General features: G+C 45.3%; 1 protein-coding gene across 9 annotated transcripts in view; it reads left to right on the top strand.

Moving 5' to 3' along the window:
- LOC135399023 (trissin receptor-like) overlaps positions 1-22,085 on the top strand; it is a 456,620-nt gene that overhangs the window by 292,020 nt on the left and 142,515 nt on the right. For 7 of the 9 annotated variants that reach the window (XM_064630652.1, XM_064630649.1, XM_064630659.1 and 4 more), the window contains one exon: positions 6,652-6,719. The gene's annotated coding sequence lies outside the window, so the exon portion shown is untranslated. Of the gene's footprint in view, positions 1-6,651; positions 6,727-22,085 lie in introns of all 9 variants that reach the window. The other 2 variants (XM_064630654.1, XM_064630655.1) reach the window with 2 other exon arrangements.

Here is a 22,085-nt window from a genome sequence, read left to right as displayed (position 1 = left end):
CAGGACAAGGGCACACAAATTCCTTTAAGCGAGCAGGGAAGAGGCTTAAGACCTCAGGAATAATTGCAGAGTCACCGGACATCGCTACGCGGCTAACACAAGATAACAACAAGATAATAGCAGCGGATAAATTGCAACACTGCTAAACAAGCCCCAACATGCCATGATGACGTCACAAACCAGGAAAAAAGCACACATGCGCACGTGCACACAGCAGCTCAGGAATGCACAAGGAGAGGTGCTTTATTGGAATTTCTCCTCCACGCTCACATACCAGCATTTCTGCACAAATACTTATAACTGCATACAGCTTACTCCATCAACATATCGAGAACCCAACAAAGTATAACAAAAAACAAACAAATTCCATTCTCATGAACTCTCCTCTTCCGAGCGGCTTTCACCTGCTCTACCTGGATGCTGACTTTTTCCCCACACCTACATTCTGAGTAAAAGCAGGGAAAGAAGAAAAGAGCCGCGAAAAATTACACACATTTGTGCCCCAGTAGCTGTAACTGTAAGAAACCGTAGCGCACGCTAATAAACTGAGAAAAAGACACCCATTTCTGCCACCAGATAATTCTTGCATAATGCCACATACACAGTCCCATTGCCCTTGCGTAAGGAAAGCACAAGACAGGGATACACAAATTTCCTTAAGTGAGCAGGAAAAAGGCCTAAGTCGAACCGCTCAAGAATAATAGGAGAATCAGCGCTTATCGCTGCGCGGCTAGCACAACATGACAGCAACAAGATATTAGCGAAGGGTAAAAATTGCAGCAAGAAAGACACTACTCAACAACTCTAGACATGCGACATCGAATGCGAAATACTGCTCATCGGGGAAAAGGCCTAAGCCTGCAACAGAAAATGATAGAGCATGCACAACTTCATATTTCTTTTTCGTGTAAACTAAACGCGGTCTGCTTTGAAAACGACACACAAATTTTCTTAGGGAGTAGAGAAATGTAGGAATTTCTACTCCGTGCTCAGATACCAGCATTTCTGCTCAAAAACACATGACTGCAAAATTAAGCACTGTTTACTTCATCAAGATATCGAACTCCCAAGAAAATCAAACAAATAACCCCACTTCCACTGATAGAACACTATTCAGCTTTTACCAGGAGGCTTTCTTCTGCGTAAAACCAGAGAAAATAAGAAAAGAGCAGAGAAAAATTACACGGACTTTTGCTCGCATAGCTATAAGAGACAAAAATAAAATAACGAGGCACACGCTAATAAACTGTGACAGAGACACCCATTTCTGCTATCAGATAATTATTGAATAATGCTAAATACTCAATTGCATTGTCCCCGCATGAAGAAAGCACAGAAAAAGGACACACAATTTATCTTAAGCGAGCAGGGAAAGTAACTTCTACTCGGACAGCTTAATACCATAAAGTCTAAATTTTTGCAAAGAAAACAAATCTTGAACAGCGCTACGAACGTGACAGATACATACTAACAAGCAAATAACAACAGTGCCGGCGTCGGGCACTCATAAAATACCCTGCCCAAAACAAAGACTTCACCAGGTTCGCGAGGCAATGGCATTAAAAATGCTCGTCCCATCCCACAGATAGCAATGCAAACGCGACTACCCTTATTTTTTAAACCACTATTTCACGCAATAGTACATAAATGTATCACTCGTGTCACACGAAAAGGCAAACAGATAGCACTTACTTGTCAAGTGGGGTCCCTGGTTCAGAAAAGCGCGCGCACACACACAGGCACACAGTCACATTTTCACACTCACAAACACAAAGTCTATTTTCACAACCACATAAATCCACATTATTCCTCAGGTCAATAATTATCCTACCATCATCAAAAGAAAGCACACACATGTATGTGAACTCAAAACAATAGGTCTTCGTTCCGGATGTAATAGGATATCGCCACTCGGCCGGCGCGAATAAAAAAAAAAGAAAGGAATGCATGTTGGCTATACATCCACGAAGAAAACGGTGCCGTGCTTCTGCACAGCAATCATTATACAGGAGTGAATTCACTTCGTTTTCCTTTTATTTCCTTGCACTCATATATTTTGCAAGAATATTATAGCGCAGAACGGGTAAATGTGAACATCATTCGCTACACACTGTAGCTCTCATCATCATTTTTGAACCAAAGCACTTAACATGTGTTCATAGCCCTTCAGTAAATAGCTGAGCCGATAATGACTCAAAATAAAATAAAATAAAATAATCATTCCACCATCGCTGGCTGCAAGTTTGGGTACCAAACAGAGCAGTGCGCTCCCATCAACACGCCTTGGGCTGGCGTTACACACACACACCCGAAGCCTTTTTGAATACATTCTGCTGTCGCCGGAATAAAAAATTTATCGCGAGGCGAAGATGGCATCATTTACCTTCAACTAAACTCCTTCTCTCCACTCTACTCCTATCTTCTTATTTTATTTTCTACCTATTTTTTTAATTTTGATCTGCTCAAGTAGCCGGCAACTCACACTGTGGTCCGGACACGTCTTAGATGCTCCCCAATTAGTGTAATGACTGACTGAATGATCCTAATTACTGTGGGGGGTTCCAAATTGCTCTCATTGCTAATTAATGGCGTCCAGATGACTGTGTGAGTTGCCGGCTTCTTGAGCTGATCCAATGCTACTTGAGCGCACACCCGGGCCGAACAATATGAACTGAAATATGAAGGTGGTCGTGGCTAACACGCTCGCGGAATTCGTTGAGCGCTGGGGACTTCATTTCCGTGTACGACATTTCATGAGTCCCTCATACTAAGCTCAAGGAGGTTTCCATACCACCAGTGTTGTACACGCTACCAAAACGAAGAAATGGATCAGCACTACCCGCTACTCCACAAAAAAAGTAGCGCAATACTAGCGTAGAAAATAGAAAGAATTAAGCAGAAAGACAAACGTTCCACAACGTCACTACAAGAAGTGTGTGGTAATGATGATTGTGATGGCGACGATAATGATAGTGATGATATGAGGTGTTTCACTGCTGACCCTGGATAAATTGGAAATTGAAGTAGAACTAAGTATACCAGTTGACGAAGCAGTCGATAGGTGGCTTTGCAGTACAAAAGAAAAGCAAGCAATAATAATAACAACTGTATTTTGATGATGATGAGTAGGGTATTCTACTACATTAACCAAAACCAGCATCAGGAGCTCAGAAAATAAAAGCAGAACGAAATCAAGAAAAGGGGACACCGATTTCTTGTTTCTTAGCGCACGGATCTTAGTACGTGGATCTTGTTTGTAGTAGCACTGCGTAAAAGTTTGGGTACGTCAAATTTGGGGCATTGTTTGTTATTCGCCTTGTAGCACACCTACGAGGGAAGTTACAAGGTCACCTTGAAGTCCGTTCAAAGGCAGTTGCAGTTTCAACCTCTATGGGACATAGTCGAAGCTAATTTTTGAAAATGAAGCTGTGGCACACGCAACGTAAAACACGACAGCGATGTCGAGTTCATCTAGCCAGCAGAAGCCAACAAGAGTGCCAGGCTGAGCAGCTTTCGAAGAAGTCAATTGAGACGGACTACCAAGCTGGAGTACTCACGTCGGAGTGTAATCAGCCGAGGCATCCACGAAAGTTGGAATTTCATTTGTCCGATGTCCCATTCCTTATTATACCTCCTCGTAGCTTTTTTTTTTTTGTCTTTATCGGCCTCGTGTGCGTTGAGATAGTGAGTTGGCTATTAGCAAGAGTGGTAAACCTTGTCAGCGTTCCCGCCTTAAAAGACAGGAAGGGGCAGCCACGTGCAGGATGGGAATGGGTGGAGGTAAGATGTGGGAATGATGCACTAGACCGTGAGGAACATAACAAAGTTTATGATGTCACCCCTGGTGAGTTGCTCTCTACATGTTCGCCCACGAATGTTCAGTTCAGTAATGCTGTAGGTACATGTAAGAGTACTTAGGGTACGGGTAGTTGAGTGGCGATCGCATGTAGGAGTATGTAGTGGTGGTGCTGCTCGCCGTTAAATCTGCTTTGCAAGGAGGAGAAGGAGTCCATTAGCATAAGTATGCAACAGGGAAGACTTATGGGCTTCTTATAACTCCTACTTATTCCTAGCGTGTACACTGTATCCCTACGTTTAGGACAAAGGGTGATCCATCAAAGGACATATGTTTAAAGACAATACAGTTAAGCTTAATGTGCTAGGGGCCTCTGCTCTGACTTTACTTTTTCACTCAGGAGCAGTACGCAGTTATGGAGTAGCTTATACAGGTTGCTTATTTTCGTCCTCTAGATTATATACAGGGTGTCTTTTTTTAGGCGATACAGATTTTTCACATTGGGGGTGAAGGAAAGACGGGTCTCTGAAGATGCGCAATGAACAAAATAAAGAAAAAAAAAAGGTGTTCCTTCACGAATTTTTTGCAGGCGATCTACCGAACGGATTTTTGTTCTGAAAACGGCTACGATATCAGGTCACCGAAAGGAACAGATGTTCTCGTTGGAACAACCTCGTAGCTTTTATAATTAAAAAGATAATTAACGATTTTTAGGTAATTAGTGATTTGACGGTTGAGCAACATATGGCCAAGAGCGTCCGCCGGCACACCCTCTGTATATGCTGAAAAATTAGGTATGAGACGAATCAAGAAATTTCCGAATCCGAATCCAAGGAAGGTTCTGCGAATCTCGAATCTTTCGAATCGTTTCTTTCAAAGAAATAGTTAAAAAAAAAAAAGACACCTCTACTGTATAGTATTTTGAAGCAGAATTTGATATCTCTGCTTAATGAGAAACAAGCTAAACAATACTTCACTTTCAGGAGCAAACATACCCGTATACTTCTTCCAAAATGTTATTTATTTAACAAGTTGTTCATCGACTATACAGGAAATACATAAACTCATAAGTCTCAATTCTTTCCGTGAAACTATAAGAAACAATCAAATATAAGACAGTGGGATTCGGATTCCCGAATCTCGAATCCCTGCCTATAGGATTCGAGGATCTGAGGGTTCGCGGATTCGGTTGGGGCACATGCCTATAGAAAATAAACTCCGAAAACCCGCGATCCCGAGTTTAAGGCATTATTATAATAAAGTTTATTACCGTCCATCTCTGGTCGGCACTCTCATGGCTATACGCTGGCCATACTCGAAAGAGAAATCTCTCTCTGTCTCTCCGACGTTATTGGAGTGTTTCTTCCCGTCCTCGTATAAAGTGCCTATAGGATGGTACGTCTACACTACGGTTTATTGATTCCATATTCCTGAACGATGTCACATCAGAGCAGTGCATGTTGAACATGTCTTATGGACATTCTTCTCATCCCCGATCCTCATAATGGGTCTAGAATGTTGGGTATACGTCCGCACTGCAGATGATTGGTTCTCTATTCCTGAATGGCGTCTTCTATTAGAAGCGGTGCTTGCTCATTGTGTCTTATGTACAAAGCGGAAGAGCTGCTATGAAGTCTCTGGGCGAGGCATGTTGCTGCTTCTGTCGAAGTTTCTCTTTCACATTTGGTTACGGGGACACGCAAGTGGATCGTGCTGTATGATGGATTCCTCGGTACTGCTCATACGCTTTGAGACTTACGAAGCCTTTATGCGACGCCCGCCGAAAACGCACTATATGCGAGAACCAGAACAACGTCATGTCAGCACACGTGTGGCTGAGTGGCATCTCACCGCGACCAGTTTTATTGCAAACTTCGTTATTGTATTGTAATAGAGTAGAGTATTGCAATAGAGCTTGGATACAAAAGCATTCGGCTTCGAAAGGATTAATATTCGTCGGCTTGGCTCAAAATTGCGGACGAATGTCGCTGCTGAAGTGAAGTCGTTCTTTTCTTTGTTTATTTTTCGTTTGTTGTTGTTGTTGTTCTGTAAGTAATCCTGACATTAACAGAGACAATGTATTTCAACAGCGGTAATTCGTAGCGATACCCGTGTTTGTCCAGTTTTAGTGAATGAGTTAAGTCCCATCTGTTCTTTTCTGATTCTTATCTTCCTCCAATTTTCCCAATCACGCATTTCAGGCATACGATGGGCATTTTATGTGTTTCTTACATTATCACCTTCTAACGTAGTTACTTCGAGAATTAGCGCTATACATGAAATCCCTGTCTTATTCCACGCTCCCTTTTTGTTATATGCCGGTAGTTTGTCCACAATTAAAGGCGCTAAAACCCGCAGTGCCGGGGAGCTAAAATAAGCGACACAAACACAGAGCACTGGAGGTACTACACCGCCAAAATATGATGAGGACGGTGCCCAGAAGAAGAACAGTCTCTGTTCGAAATATCGGCGGCTTCTGTCCTGAGGCAACTCCCTTCCTATTTACTTATTAATAACATTTTTAACTAATTTAACTTATTTCCAGAATCACTTTTTACGCCGTCGTTGTTGTTGAGTGCGAGCGTTCTGCCAACCGTATACTGTAGGTCCCATGTCATTCTACTAGACGGCAATTTTGGATATCTTCCGATCAGCCTTCACACCGTAGTTAACTGTGGCGAAAGGAAAAACAAGAAGAAAAAAAAACTTGGTAGTATAATATTTATTGGGCACTTGAGACAGAGAAAATCAAGTTTATGGTTTGGTCATCATCAGAAAAGTTGATCATCTTAACTGCTTCATCTGAACACACACAGAAAACATACGTATTAATATATATATTTTGACTTTTGCAGCAGTCCTGCTGAATAAGCGCAAAGAAATTGGTACGGGGACACGGACGGCAGAACGCCACATGGAAATGGTGAGCGGTAATACTTTATTTCTTTTCTCATCTTCGTGTGCTGTACTTTTCTCCTGAGGTTCATTGCCGCAGTTCTCGAACTTCCACGTAATAACAATGTTGTTGTTGTGGTTTGTTAAATAATAAGGGGAGGTTGAATTCGCGCAAGTGAATTCTGCTACCCCAGAAAGAAACAGAAAAGCACACAAAAATCCAGAAAACGAATCAGAAAAACAGAAAAACACACACACACACACAAAGCAGAAGGTGCGAGCGCACCGCAAAAGTTCACCGGGGCGACCACGCAGGACCGAGTGCGCCGTTCACATCAAAGGATCATTGTAATGTCCACGCACCGTCTAGTATAGAGTCTCTAGTCTGGATTTCACAATGAAATTGACAAGAGCATTGAAGGCCGTGTCCCTGTGCTTAGCGTCCCATGCGCCTAGGACTTTCTCTATGCTGAAGTCCCTGCCGTCGAGATGGCCAAGGGTCTGCTTCTAGATGCCTCTCTGTGCAGCATGTTTTGGACAATGCACGATGATATGTTGAGTGTTTTCCACTGCCCCGCAAAGTAAACAGTTGGGCGAGTCCACCTTGCCCACTTTATGAAGAAACTGGCGACCATAGGGCACATTCAGGCGTAGACGATGCAGGAGAGTTTCTATGTGTCTGGGCGTTCTTGAAGGGATGGTAAAATTCAGCTCCGGGTCTAGCGTGCGCAGCAGTGACGGACCACTGTCTGCTTGGTGCCATTTTGTCCTACGGATGTCATCGGTCATAGATTTAGGAGTTTAGGAGGAGGAGAGTTTTAGGAGAGATTTGTTGTCCTGCTTAGAAAACGTGACTAGATGTTCTGTCGATGACAGGTGTGCGATGTTCGCCATTTCGTCCGCCTTCTCGTTACCACTTATAACTGATAGCAATGTTCCTCTATACGCTATGCAACTGCAGGGCTCTCGCGCTATCTCCTCACAAACGCGTTAGACGGCTTGCAGTCAGGACTGGCGCGACTGAAGGATCCGAGGTCCCACCCTGTGTTACGCCACATAAGTTAAAGTAGAGAAATTTAGAAGCTCTGCGTCATTTTGCTCGCATATCATCTAGGGCAAAGTGCTACCGGATAACTTGTATTTCATAACGTTGTAAATCCAACACATAATCACGTAGCAGAAATGAGAAAAATTACACGACCTTACAAATAGCTCGCCAATTTCGTCAGGGAGTGTGAGGTGGCGGCACAAAGTTGTAGCTATTGAAAAATGATAATAATAAAAAAACGTTAATGAAAGAAAGGCTACAAAAAGGAGGATACAAAAGGCTGCGTCTTTGGCCATTATGGCAAACACGTTTAAATGCAGTAAACTTATAGGAAAAATTTTTTGTGTACCGCGCACACAGTCTCGAGGTCACGTGCTGATGGAACTGTCACATGGTTCAATAAAACTACGGACGGACCTGCACGCTGGTTCGTGCTACAAAGCTTCAGCATATTAAAGAATAAATAAGGTGCACACAACAGAACTGTCAGAATTTGTCGAAACAACCTTTGGTATGTACAACTTCATTTTTCGCTTCCTGCTTCCTGCATAAGAAGACGTCAGTAAGTGCCGACGTATCGATTGTTCATCTTTGGTAAACACAGGTTGAGGGGTGTTTGCGCGAATGGATCGAGGCCGTGGTTGATCTGTTGACTTTCCCTCATGGCCTCATAGAAACGTCAAACAATCGCAAGCTCGTTCGTGAGAACGAACTGCGCGCTTGTTCTGTGTTCTGTCGCGGTTTGTTTGGCACCAAAATGCATCCTTGGTTTGTTCTGGGATGCATCGCAAGTTGAGCGCTGATCCGTCTTCTCCCGTTCCGAGCAGTTCGAAGTTAGTTACCTGTTGATTCAGCGGTGGCGTGTTTATGTTTGACAAGGGAGCGTTTGTATTACCGTTGGGTAAAGTGCAATGAACTTCGAGAGACGTTTTTGCGGTGGCACGAGCTTAGTGCTCCGTTCAATGTGACACCTGGAGTCACCAAATGACGCAGCTTATTTAGAGACTCTAGTGACACCCTGGTCCTTGTTGAAAAACAAAGAAGAAGAAGAAGAAAAACAACACCAGCGGCTTAGTGGCTAATATGATTGGCGTGGAACTGTGGCGTTAACGTTTTTCTCCGACGCACCCGAAATTCATCATCTCTGATAGACCTCTACAAATGACGTCATAATGTTCGACAGCGCCACGAGTTCCAACGAGTACCATGTCATGATGACGTTTCTCGGGAAGAGGTTTATTCAATGACAATTTCTGACATCAATCAACCCGACAACGCGGCTTCGCGTTTCGCCCTACTAAAAAGAAAAAAAACAACAACAAAAATGCACTTATGATATTGGTTAAAGTGGAACACCCGTGGGGGAGGGGTGGGGGAAATATGTTTATTATATAAAAAAAATAGGAGGGAAAGGTTAGCCACCGCTACGGCGGCTTGCTATTCCCAGGAAATAAAAGAAAGGAAAATAGGAAGGGAAAGACAAATAAAAAGAAAAACAAATAAAAATAAAACACCCGTGGCTAATTGACTAAAGAAATGAAAATCCTTTCACTCCTCCCATAGGGTGTGTGTGCGCTCGAAGGTGGCAGTTCCACACCGCCAAATAACGAACCGTCCTAATATACGTTTTGCTTCATCAGGTAGAATCGAATGGCACCGTATGACATCCCCCTTAAGATGCTGCTCTTGTTTTCTTCTGAAGAGAGTGTGGGAGAGAGAAAAAGCGGACGCACGCAACAAGAATACAAATATGAAACGATAGACAACATCAGCCCTGCTGGCGCAACTTGTGGTTGATTTTCTTTGTTACAACCTGTTGGTTTTCTTACTTCCTCCCGAACGAGAATCCGCCATAATGTCACCTCCTGTTTCCTCATTCCACGCCTGTATTCCTCCGGAAGCTGAAATCGAAACCGTGGCTCGGCCATGAGATTTCCGGTACTCGTAATGTCTATGATAGGCAAGCCTGACCGATGGGCAAAGACACATAAACAAAACACAACACGATGGCTCAAAACCAGCAGAGACGTTTCTCAGCGGCACGTATCTCATTTGAAGCGTCTTTGCTGGTTTTGAGATATCATGTTGTGTTTTGTTTACGTGTCTTTGTCCATCGCTCAGGCTTGCCTATCATGGAGTATATCCATCCAGCTACCGTGCAGGGAGCCTTTCTACATATCTTGGCTCCTTGGTTCCTAGCTTTATTATTATTATTATTGTCCTCAAGTGAGAAATATCTGTGGGGATCTCAAATTATTAACAAAGGTCATGGAGTGGCTCATTTATAACAATATTGACTTACGATATATTTATGAAAAATACGACGAATTCAGACTTTTGAGAGTATGAAATAAACGTTATGAGCGAAACGATGCAGTGCTGTTTTGGCACAAGTAAATGAGGAAATGTTTGAGCTCCAAGTTTTGTGAATTGGAAAACACCGTAATTAGTACTACATCTTCGTAGTACAGGATTCTGGGTTCGCGTATGTGGAGTGTGAAACTTGTACATAAATGTCCTGTCGCGACATATGGGAACAAATCCTCGCGTGGAACAACTACGAGCGCAAAGGCGGAGAGCTGAACGAAAGGCTAGACGATCGGGGCTGTTTCAAGACATCATAGAGGCCCGGCATACTGCCAGGGTAGTACAGAAGGAACTAAAGAATGTTGACAGAGAGCGCTGGCGTCAATTCTGCGCAACGCTGTCGCCTTTTACTCGCGCTGCCAGAGTGTGGAGCGTGGCCCGGAGTCTGAGAGAGACCCTCCCGCCCAAAAATCCTTTGGGAGTGCTAGCGCTGTCTCTCATGCGGTCCGAGAACTCTGTTGCGCTGGACTTCTGCAAGATTATATCCGCAAATTCGCAAGCTTCAAACACTGACGTATTCCGCGAGGCGATCTCACGAAGAGAACCAGTGGTGAACGAACAGATGGATATGGACTTCACATTGGGTGAATTCAGAGCCGCGGTGTGCCTGTCACGAGTACAATCGACGCCAGGTGGAGACGGAATCTCCTATCGAGCCATCCGAAACCTTAGTGACGGCTGTGTTTCCTGTGTGATCCATGTCTTCAATACATCATGGAGAAGCGGTGAAGTGCCGCAGTGTTGGAAAGATGCCGTAGTAGTCCCACTGTTAAAGCCTGGAAAGCACCCATCTGACCTGTCATCCTTTCGTCCAGTTAGCCTGACGAGTTGTCTTGGTAAAGTCTTGGAGCGAATGGTCTTGCATAGACTGGAGTGGTGGCTTGAGGGTCATCGTACCTTCCCCGAAGAGATGGCAGGCTTCCGTCGGAATCGTAGCTCTATAGACTCTGTTCTCGATCTCGTCACCACCGTCGAGCAAGCGAGGAGCCAGAAGAAAATAGCCATGGCAGTGTTCCTGGACGTCAAGAGAGCCTACGACACCGTCAGTCATGCCAACGTTCTGCATCTTTTGTTGCAAGCAGGCGTTCCCGACAGAATGTTCTTGTGGCTGGCTGATGTTTTGCGCCACAGAACACTCTCTGTTCGCACAGAAGAAGGAGTCACTTCGAAAGTTGTCTTGACTCAGGGCGTACCACAAGGCAGCGTTTTAAGTCCTATCCTTTTCAACCTTGTAATGGCAGGCCTAAAGTCCTGTATCGCCCCTAAAGTCAATATATCTATCTATGCTGATGACGTCTGCATTTGGACTGTTGGGAAATCGAGGCCTGCAATCCTACGCCGTCTTCAGCATTCCCTGGATAACATCTTGCGGTACCTAACGAAGGCAGGCATGGATATATCAACTGAGAAAACAGCAGTCATGGCTTTTACTCGGAAGCATATGCATCGGTATCAGCTCTTCCTTGGCGATACGCCTCTTAGGCTGGTAGCACACCATAGATTCCTGGGTGTCATCCTAGGCTCCAACTTGTCCTGGAAGAAACACATCGATCACCTGGACACAAAGGCACACCGGTGGATTTCCGTCATTCGCCACTTTGCTGGGCCGAAGTGGGGAATGAATGAGAGGTCTCTTCTGGCCATCCACAAAGCCCTAGTCCGAGGGACTCTGCTATATAGCCTACCAGTCTTGCACGGAATTTCACAGACGCAAGAACAACGACTGCGGTGTATTCTAGCACGGAGCTTAAGGGTATGTTTGGCGTCCCGAGAGCCGCGGAAACGCGGATGGTGATAGCAGAAGCCCGCGAAATACCCATTGAAGTCTTACGGCAGAGGGAGACCATTCATCATTACTTGCGCCTCAGAGCACACCACCGCCGCCATCCACTAATAGCAAAAGTTTGTCGCCGTAAGCAATGTAACGCATACAACTGTTTCATGGAAGTGAAACCTAAGGTTCCCCCGTTTTCTGCAAGATCAGTGGTGCCCACGACGCCTCCGTGGTCGCTTCCAGTACCATCGATCGCATTGTCAGTTCCTGGTCTTAATGTCAAACGAAACCAAGTGCCTACATCAGTTCTGAAACAGCTTGCAGCGGATATGATGCACAATCGCTATTCTGACCACACTGCAGTTTTCACTGACGGATCCTCCTGTCATGAATGTTCATCGTCTGCATTTGTTATTCCAACTGACGGTGTGTCACATGGATACCGTCTCTCACACCGCACATCATCAACGTCGGCTGAGTTATATGCTATCCTGTTGTTTCTACGTAAGACGCCCTGTGACTATCCGCGGGCCTGGGTCATCTACTCAGATTCAAAGGCTGCTCTTCAATGTATAGCCAACATGGGAATACGTGGATCGCTCGCCCCAGTTGTCACTGATATCCTCCATCAGGTTCAGCTTCTAAGCGATCACGGTCATCATATATCCCTGCAGTGGGTCCCGGGTCACTGTGGTTTGACCGGAAACGAAGAAGCCGACAGAGCGGCAACGGCTGCCCAACAGTCTCGGACTGTTGTACCAACGGTGTTATCAAGAGGAGACAGGAGATCACTTCTGAATGCGCTCATTCAGCCACTAGCTCGCCAGCAGTGGAGTCGGGACATCACTGACAGGTATCTCATGTATTCGGTGGATCCCACTATGTCCTTCTCAGTTCCTGACCGTTTACCACGCTATTTTACGTCCCTCCTGCACAGGCTTCGTCTCAACGTTGCCTTCACTCCCCAATTCAAGTGCCGAATCGGATACTGTGACAGCTGCCTATGCTCCAAATGTGGCGTTGAAGCGAACATTGAGCACGTCCTAATAGAATGTAAGCTCTACGAAACGGAGAGGCGGCAACTCTGTGCTCAGCTGAGTGGTGCTAGCCGACAGACGTTCAACCTGGCTGCAATTCTTGGCCCATGTCAGAGCCATGTCCAACACCGTCGAGGACTTCTGATGTTCTTGGAGTTCCTCTTGGCTACCGGCTTGCTCCAGACGCTGTAGGGTCCTCCCCTGCATCTCCCCTCCCCTGCATCTCAAGGACCATTGGCGCTTCTTTCATGTGCTTCTTCCTTTTGTGCGACGTATAGCGTTGCGCAACCAGAGGACGGGAGTTCGAGTTGTACTTGCACATAACTTCATTTTCATATTTCACATCTCATGCTTCTCGTGTAATGGGGTAGGGTACTGCTCTCAAGCGGTGAATCACCCCAGGCCATAGTCATGATTTAGTTGTTGTTGTTGTTGTACATAAATGTAATATTCTAAAAGCGATAAAACGCCAGTGCCGGGGGAACACACAAACACACAAAAGAACACAAACACTATTTGACAAACGTAACCTGTGGCGTATTTACTTCTTTTTATAGCTCCTCGTGTGTAAGTAGTAAGTTGCGCAAAAAAGTTCCGCGTTTAAGTACTGGTTCAATTCTTCGGGGACGGATATAGTCTGTGTTTAACACTTTGATAACGTTTCATGTGCAGTATGGTTCGGATGGTAGTATAAGTTGAAGAGTATGTATTGATGTTTGGAACGTAATTCCATCGCAATATGATATTCTAGAACGAATAAAAGAATGGTGCACAGTTATGAGTCACGGGGAAGCAGATTGCTAAGCAAATATATGATGAATAAAAGGAAAAAAAAGGGGAAAGACCAGCACATGCTCCATGAATGTTTGTTTCCCTTTGGGTTATGCGTTGCCCCTCTTTAGGGTTCCCGGTTTTCGGTGCTTAATTTTTCAGAGATTCAGTGGGAGAAATCGGTGTCTATTTTGTTCACCAGGAATCGGCGTCTTTCGGCGGTAATATTTTGAAACGTAAAGTCAACCGGTGGAAACCGGCGAACAACGTGACGGTAGTTTCCCATGCATATAGTGAAGCAACACTTGATGTCCTTGTGGTTTTATTTTTATTTTTTTTATTACAATGTCAACTGTTAAAATCAGGGGTTGATAAGTTTTTGAGGTACATGTTTGCGATGCAGGTGACATCCCACACCGCTCTTTTCACTGTAAGGAATTAGCATCGGAGCTTTTTCGTGGAAGGCAAATCTTTCAGTCGGTCCGTGTCCTAGTTTTCAGTGTTTGTGGAACAGGCGAATAGTTCGCATTGGTACACTCCACGGTGTACGGCTTTTGTGACAATTATGAACAGCATAAGTGTCACAGAAAGGCGTACGCCTCCCGTTTTCAACGAATCAGGGGGCTTAATCGCTTCAAAGTTGTTACGGTCGTTACAAGCTAACGCGTGGTGGGAAATTCAAAAAGGCGGGCGGGAAATTTCAAAAGGGGCACGTGATAAAACACGAGCACGGCGCTCTTTACGCGATACGTGAAGGCCGTGGTACACGTCACACGCGCAATGTGTCACGTGCCCACCTTTTTGAATTTCCCGCCACTCGTTAGCTTGTAACGACCGTAACGACAATGAAGAGATTAAGCCCCCAGGGCAGATAACGATATCATTAGAGATGAAGGTCGGCTATAGGAGCGTGCGGTGAAGTTCGTTTTTAAGAGTGCATGCTACTAGTAAACACGTTCAACTGAACTGGATTCAATTTCAGTGTATTCACCAAGTACCGTGGTGTAACGAGCACAGTCATCAGCATAGTCATCCTCGGTACCAAATGATTTGACCCTGGTGGACTTGGTAGCAGGTGGATGAACCGCAATATAAACCTGCTAGGAGGAATGTCACAGTACGTTTACCGGGTACTTTACATGACGTTCTCAGGTAAACATAAACAAGCCCCCGTCACGACTTCCGGTGCCACGAAGACTTCCGGTCCTTCCGCGACTAAAGACGCTCGGAACCAGCCAACATGCAGAATGATATCTTTAACTTTCCCTATTTGTTGAAAATGGGACAGTACGCCTCTTTGTGACAATTTGAATTGTCATAAAAAGGCGTATACTGCCCTCACTCTCTCTCCCCTCAAATCAGAAGCGATAACTGTATCAATCGGCATAGTGGTTGGCGCAGAGCGTGTTTGCTGCGAAACCGGAAGTCGTTTTCCTGGGTTTTCCTCAGACGCTTTCAGACATATGTCGGCACAGTTCCCTTAGAAGTCGGCCCAGGACGCACATTCCCCCAGGGCGTGAGTCGTGACGTTGCCCACATACGTGAGGCCGACAATGGCAAGCCCTATCACCACCACCACCACCACCGGAAGTCGTTTTGGCACCAAACCGGAAGCGGTGCAGAAAGGCATGTATAGAAAGTACACCATTCGGATGGATGTCATCGTACTGTTATGAGTATCGCGAAAGCGCGCTTGGAGCCTGTGTACTACACTACCGCAACAAGCCTCGCACAGCCCCGTCCTGGGAGGATGTGACACCATTTATCTTCCCTGGACGTAAAGGAAGACTCCGCACTAGAAACGTGTTGAAGTAGGAGTGCGACATCAGTCCATACCATATGATGTTTCGGTGGACACAATTTCTTATCACCATGTGGCACGAATGTTTTCCTTTGAGTGATTCGCCGCTCCTCCACGGAATAGCGCTCCAGCAACACTGGGCTCCACCTGACCGGTATTCTTCGCATGCGCCTTTCTGTAGATTCTGTTCTATCCATCGGCGAGTACTGTACGACGATATCGAGGAAACAGATGACTCGTCATTCATATATCGCTCGAAAATAAACCATTCCTTTTCCCTGACCGAACCTCAAGCCTCAACCTCAATCGTTTGAGGTAAACAATACCAGACGGGAACAGAGACAAATAAATCATATCGGGTTTAATGACACATATCAATTCGAAATACAGAGTTATCACAGGGTTTTGACGACTCCAAACTGAAGTGTATCGCGACGACCTCACAGAAATTACGAAGGTTCTTAAAGGAGTACAGAGGGCGATCCAAAAAAAAAAATTCAGATTAAGACATCTGATGAAAGTGTGTGTGTCATTATACCGAGTAGCGCGAAAGGTTTTGATGTGTGCAATTTGTTTCCCAGAAAAAAACTCACATAAACATAGCTCCGCGCGTTCACCACTCCAGCTATGACGAGGATGAGGAGGTATGATGCTACGTCACCGATGACGGTATAAGGAGAACTCGTTCTGGTTCGCCGGTCAATGGGGGAGCGCCTTGTCTGTTTGCCGCCGTAAACCTGTTTTGCCAGTTCTCCCGGAGAATTGGGGATAGAAGGAGCAGCCGAAGCATTACCGAGCAAGGAGAAAGGCTTTATTAGAACCCCGAACAGCCGAGTAGCAGACGACAGCGGAGTAGCAGACAACATTTCTCTCGGCCAATCAACGAGCGTTCCCCTTATAGCGTCAGCACGAGGTTCCAGGCAGATCACATGCTGGTACTGCTCTTCACCACCGTTGCGCACGGTCGCTTTTTGCGGCGTATTTTAAATTCAATTTCTGCGATAATTATGACTCCGTGGTGTAAATTACTTCGCATGGTGCATCTTACTGGTCTACTTAACAGTTTTATAGGAAGAAAACTGGGTGTTAAAAATGACTTCTGTGCTACTTTAAGGTCCATTTCTCACCGAGAGCGAAATGAGCACGTAGTGATTGAGCCGTTTGCACACCCTCAAGAAAAAAAGCGCCCTCAAGCGGGTGCTTTTTTTGCAAAACCGCCACCATGTCGTGGTCTCATGTCATAGAAAACGTCATTTTGAGGTCATGTGACTTTGTGTATATGTCATCTTGCCGCTTACCGAGATATTTCCGTCGTCATAAAGCCAAGAGATGAACTTATTTTGCCAGCATAAACTATGCGGTGCTTCTTCCGCAACATGGTAGCCCATTTCTCCTTAGTTTAAGTGCACCGCATCGGCTCAGTGAGTCTTAACGCGCGGTCGTCATCACATCTTTGGAAATCGTCAACAGTACGAGGCCTTATGTGCAAAATTGCGCGTTTTACTGCGAGATTATCAAACAAAAAATAAAATAAATACCGTGGTCGAAAGACATCCAAAACGTCGCGCAGAAACAACAACCGCATTTGTTTACAAACGTTTTGGCTGCCGATCACGGGCGCGGCCATTTTTAAGGTCACATGTGCCTTGACGTTTTCTGTGACGTGCGACCAGTACCTGTCCAGGATGCATTGCGTTCGCCCAGCATGCTTTCGTCTACGGAGCAGTACATTAGATGCCACCTCTGTGTCACGCAGGTAGCATCAGGTGGCGGTTTAAAATCTGTGTTTTTGCGCATTATGCAGCGCATTATGCTGCTGTTCTTTCTCTAGTAAACTGTTGTAAGTAGCGCACGTGTGTTTGTCTTTCTGCGTCCGTGTGTGTCTGCGCTTTGGAGTCTAGATTCAAACTCCGACTGTTTGTTATCGTTAGTGTGTGCCGGAACACAAAACGCATAAATTACCCCCGTCCAACTTTACAGAGCTGCTCATAACAACACGCCGGTAATATTTGTCTAAGCCGGTGGAAATCACACCCCACCGTTAGTGCGCCTTTTTGACAAATAGGGAGCAGCTGGAACGGTAGGCTGCAGCCCTGACGTGCTCGAAAAAGAGAGGTGAGCTTTCACTGCTGCAAAAATGTTAATGTGTTCGCATGCGTAGTGACGGTACATTGGGTATTCAGAGTTTGTCATTCATGATTCCGCAGCTAGGCCTTGCTATATTCGTGCCCGTTTTCGTGAGAGGAGAGCTATGCAGATCATCACTTGCATTCCTGGCGCGATTGACTAACCGGTCTAACCGGTTGACTAATGGTAGTAAACTGCTACCATTTTGAAGTATCTCGGACGATCTTCGTCCAAGGATGCGGCGACGATTGCGAACTTTCTAAGCGAAAACGATTGCGGTACTTTCTTCGTTCCTGTGACACATATGTATGTGTGCTGCTTCTGCCTCTTTTCGTCTTCGCATCATTGGCTGCACAAAAACCCATTCATTCCGCTTTTTACGTATGCGAAGAAGAAGAACAAAGAAATCTCATTCAGGACGGATTCTAACGAGAGCGTAAAAAGGACCAGTCCTTAGAATGTAAACCCGTGACGTGACACCCTGGGGCTGTCTCCCTAGAGCTTCCTCGCCAGGAAAAAGTTCTGCTTCCTTGTGGCATTACGAATGCCAACGTGAAACAATTTAATCTCAGTTTCCCTCCTTTTTCTTCATGCTGTCGTCTCTGACGGTTCTTTTTTTTTTTTCTGCTTATGGCAAAATTGGAGTAGCTCTAAGTGCAGCAGGTGTTAGAGTGTGTAGGTGTTGCGGGGAAGGTGACCTACAGACAAGTCGTCGAGACGACAGCACCTGATAATGAGGCACGCATTCCCTTTTATGCACTCGTGGAATTTTTCCTTGTTTGGAGGGTTAGCGAGCTTTATATTAATATAGTCAGTGAAAGGGGGGGGGGGGCAGTACGTTAATTACGAAAAAGGAAAGGTCAGATGAAGGTCGGCTTGGCCATCTCTAAAAAAGGTAAACAGGCAAAGTGAATCAGTTAACGTATGAGTAAACAGAGTAAAGTCGGAAATCACAGTTCCCACGCTGTTGCTTGCCTGTTCGCAGTTTGCTGATAAGTATAGGGCTAGGGACTCTATACACAAAAATCTTCCAAAATATGCATGCAAATATGAGGCGCGAAACGTCTAAATATGCAGACAATATGCAGAAACGGTTAGGTCACATTGGTACACAGTGGTACACAGGGGAAAATGGGGTGGTGCTGGGGGTGGGGGGTTCTGGACAGTGTTGTACGTAGCGCCGTTACTAGTAGCGGCGCTACCGTATCCGTTACTTTTTTCGGTAGCGGAGTAGAGATCGCGCTACGTTTTTAAACTGGTAACGAAAGAAGTACTTCCGCTACAAATTTGCGGTAGCGCAATCTTTGAGCGCTACCGCTACTTTCCGAGCTGGGGTTCGCGACAACTCGACTTCGACCTATCATCAAACCTCCACTCTGCCTGCCTTCGATCAAGCTGCCCGATATCACAACTCATTCTGGGAACACCGGGCAAATAGCCGAAAGGAGGGCACAGAGGCCGTTATCTTACAAAGGGGATGTGTCCTCCACGTGTTCCCTATTTGGGATGAACCTTCTTGAAGATTTGGTGCATTGTCGGAGTTGTCTGCAAACTGACGTCACTCCATTCTGGAGCCGTCCTCGCTGTGAGTCATGACATTCCTCATGACATTGCACCACGTACGCTCAGGTGCTTGACAGTTGCCATTTCTTGTCCGCTGCAATGGAGGGACCATGGCCTGCTACAGTACAAAACAGTAGCGTGGTGTTCAGATGTCTACTATGCGCCTCGGTGGGATCTGTGCGTCAAGGAAGTCAACGTCCAATCTGAAAAAGCACACCATGGTATGTTTACTAACTTCTCGTTCCGGGCAATCTTTTTGTGACAAAGCTGCTGAGCCTTTTATCGGTAACTTGCTTTGTGCTTTATTTGCTTTAGAGGAAGAGAAAAAGATATGCAGGATACCGAGTAGGTAAACGGTCTGTAAAAAAACGGTTTTCAAAATTTTAGCCTTCAGGCAACCTACGTGTAACCTCCATTGGGCGTCGATTTATTATTTTGAGATATTGTTCTATTTTATTATTTTAAGACGTTTGAAGTACGTCATCAACGTTACTGTTTGTTTCTTTCCTAAAAAAAGTATCGCATGAAGTATTGCGTTACTTTTTACGGGTAACGGTAGCGGTATTCCGCTACTTTTAGGCACGTGTAACGATATCGGGATTTCGTTACTTTTTGCTCAGGTAGCGCGTATCGGTATTGCGCTACCTTTTTCGGGTAGCGGGTACAACACTGGTTCTGGATAAATCACTGGGCGGATCTCGTATCGCTGACAATTGGAGGAAGCCGCATTCTCCAGAGCGCAGCCAGGTATAAATCTCTCATTGGATTATATGACGTTGTTAGATGTCGTTATTCGCATGCGTCTGGTTCCCTTGTCAGGCGCATAAGCTTGAAGCAAAGTTTGACGCAAAGCATCGCGCAAAACAGCACGTTCGTCTCCTGTCGGACATCTTGTGGTTTATCAAACATGTGACTTGCTTATCGCCTCTCTGCTATGAAGAAGCGTACAATCTCAAAACCAGTCAAGAGCCTAAGCCTGTTCCTGAATAGAATATTTATTTCACTTGTTTACAGCAACAACAACAACTACATGAATGATTATGTGATGAGGTGATTCACCGCAACATGCGGTACCATACCTCAGTGCGTGTGGGTTAGTACATGAGTGGGATGACGATGAAAAAGATGAGGCATACACACTCACACACACACACATGACAGACGCAAATGAGATATCACACACGTAAGTCCGTCGTAACTGATGGGATAGTAGTTCATCCGGTCGGCTACCGGAGATGAAATGCTGTGAACAACACATCTCCGCATACATGGCAACAGCTCTGAGGTCACAGAAGTTCAAGCAGGTTAGAAGACGTCAGGACCACATAGAATGAGTGCAGGCATTGACGGTGCTGCACAGGGTTAGACCAAGGACCCAAGATTGCTGCAAGGCTGAGCGGTTTGTTGTTCACTTGTTTACGAAATGTGCATCACATGAGCAAACCTGACCGAACATGAACTGTATGAATGGGCTCGTGACAGCTTCCGATACGGCTGAAAACTCTCGGACGTGTGTGTCACACGGTTGCCGTCCCTTAGAAATAAAACGATGTCATTTAACTTCTCCAGTCCCAGTATACAAGAAATACGAGGTACGTACTATAAGTTCATTAACTTGTAACTACCTAACAAAGAGAAACAGACTATGTATACATAAGGCCCGTTAGGCGTACATGTCCATTGTGAAGAGCAACGTGGCGGCAGGACCACTGTCGCAAGAACTCCTGCTCACCCAACAAAAAAAGTCTGTGTTCTAAGTAGTCTTGAAAAGAATATTTATTTCGCTTGTTTACGAAATGTTCACAATATGACAAAACCTGACCGAACACACGATCATATCCATGGGCCCGTGACAGCCTCCGACCCTGCTGAAAACTCTCGGAGTTGTATGCCACACGGCCGCCGACCTTTAGAGACAAAACGATGTCATTTAAGTAGTCTGTATACCAGTTGAGTCACCGTGGAGAGCCTAGGATGCACCAGCCGGTTCCTCCTATTCTGGGCTACGGCTGTGCAGCGAAATTTGCAAAGCGTAAAAGATGTCATTATCATAATTAGCTGTTGGAACCTTGTCCTCATCTGTTGCATCGGCCGATACCGGACGGCGACACACGAGTGTCCACAGAGCAACTTGCACCTTACCGCGAAGTTGCTAGTATCCTTGGTAAAGTCCAGACCCAGAACATTGGTAGCACCATGTAGACGCATTACCACTTGATTCCACGTTGGTGGTGCCAATTTTCTCCTTTTCTTTCTTTCTTTTTTCTTTTTCACTCCCACTCACTCACTCTCACTCACTTGATATACAGGGACCGGTAAAATCTTAATAATGATGTGACGAAAGATTAGATTAGAGGAGAAAAAAAAATTGAGTTCGGTGGTGGCGGAACATTGGTAGCGTTTGCTAAGTTTCAAGTCAGGTACATATTAGAGAGAAGTTAACCTTCCAAAGTTTCCCTGTTCACTCTTGATATTAGTTTGCCATAACATTTCACGCTCATGTCTTTATCATACATCGCTATGTCAGATCAGTGTTCGATACCCTGCAAGGCTGGACTTTAAGACGCAAGTCATACGCTTGTGATACTTCATCTCTACCTTCTGCCATGATTTTGCATTTAAAAAAAAGAACATAGAGATGTAATAAACGTTGTGCAAATTCCCGACCCCCTCTGTAACCCCAAAGCAGCCTGAGAGTATCGTACGCATAAATAGCTTCCGATCTTATAAATTTCTCACACGGCGTAGAAGCTAATACACTACGTGGGAAAGGAGTTGGTGTACGAGGTACACAACACCACAAAGAAGTGCGTGCTCGCGCTTTACCATATCAAGTACGCAACCGAGAAAACATAAATCCGACACTGGGATGTGAACATTATTAGGAGCACAGATATCTAATACCT

The sequence above is a fragment of the Ornithodoros turicata genome, chromosome 6, assembly GCF_037126465.1.
Source record: "Ornithodoros turicata isolate Travis chromosome 6, ASM3712646v1, whole genome shotgun sequence".
NCBI lineage: Eukaryota > Metazoa > Arthropoda > Arachnida > Ixodida > Argasidae > Ornithodoros > Ornithodoros turicata.
The sequence above is the reverse complement of the archived record's forward strand: the minus strand, read 5'-3'. Positions and strand labels throughout refer to the sequence as shown.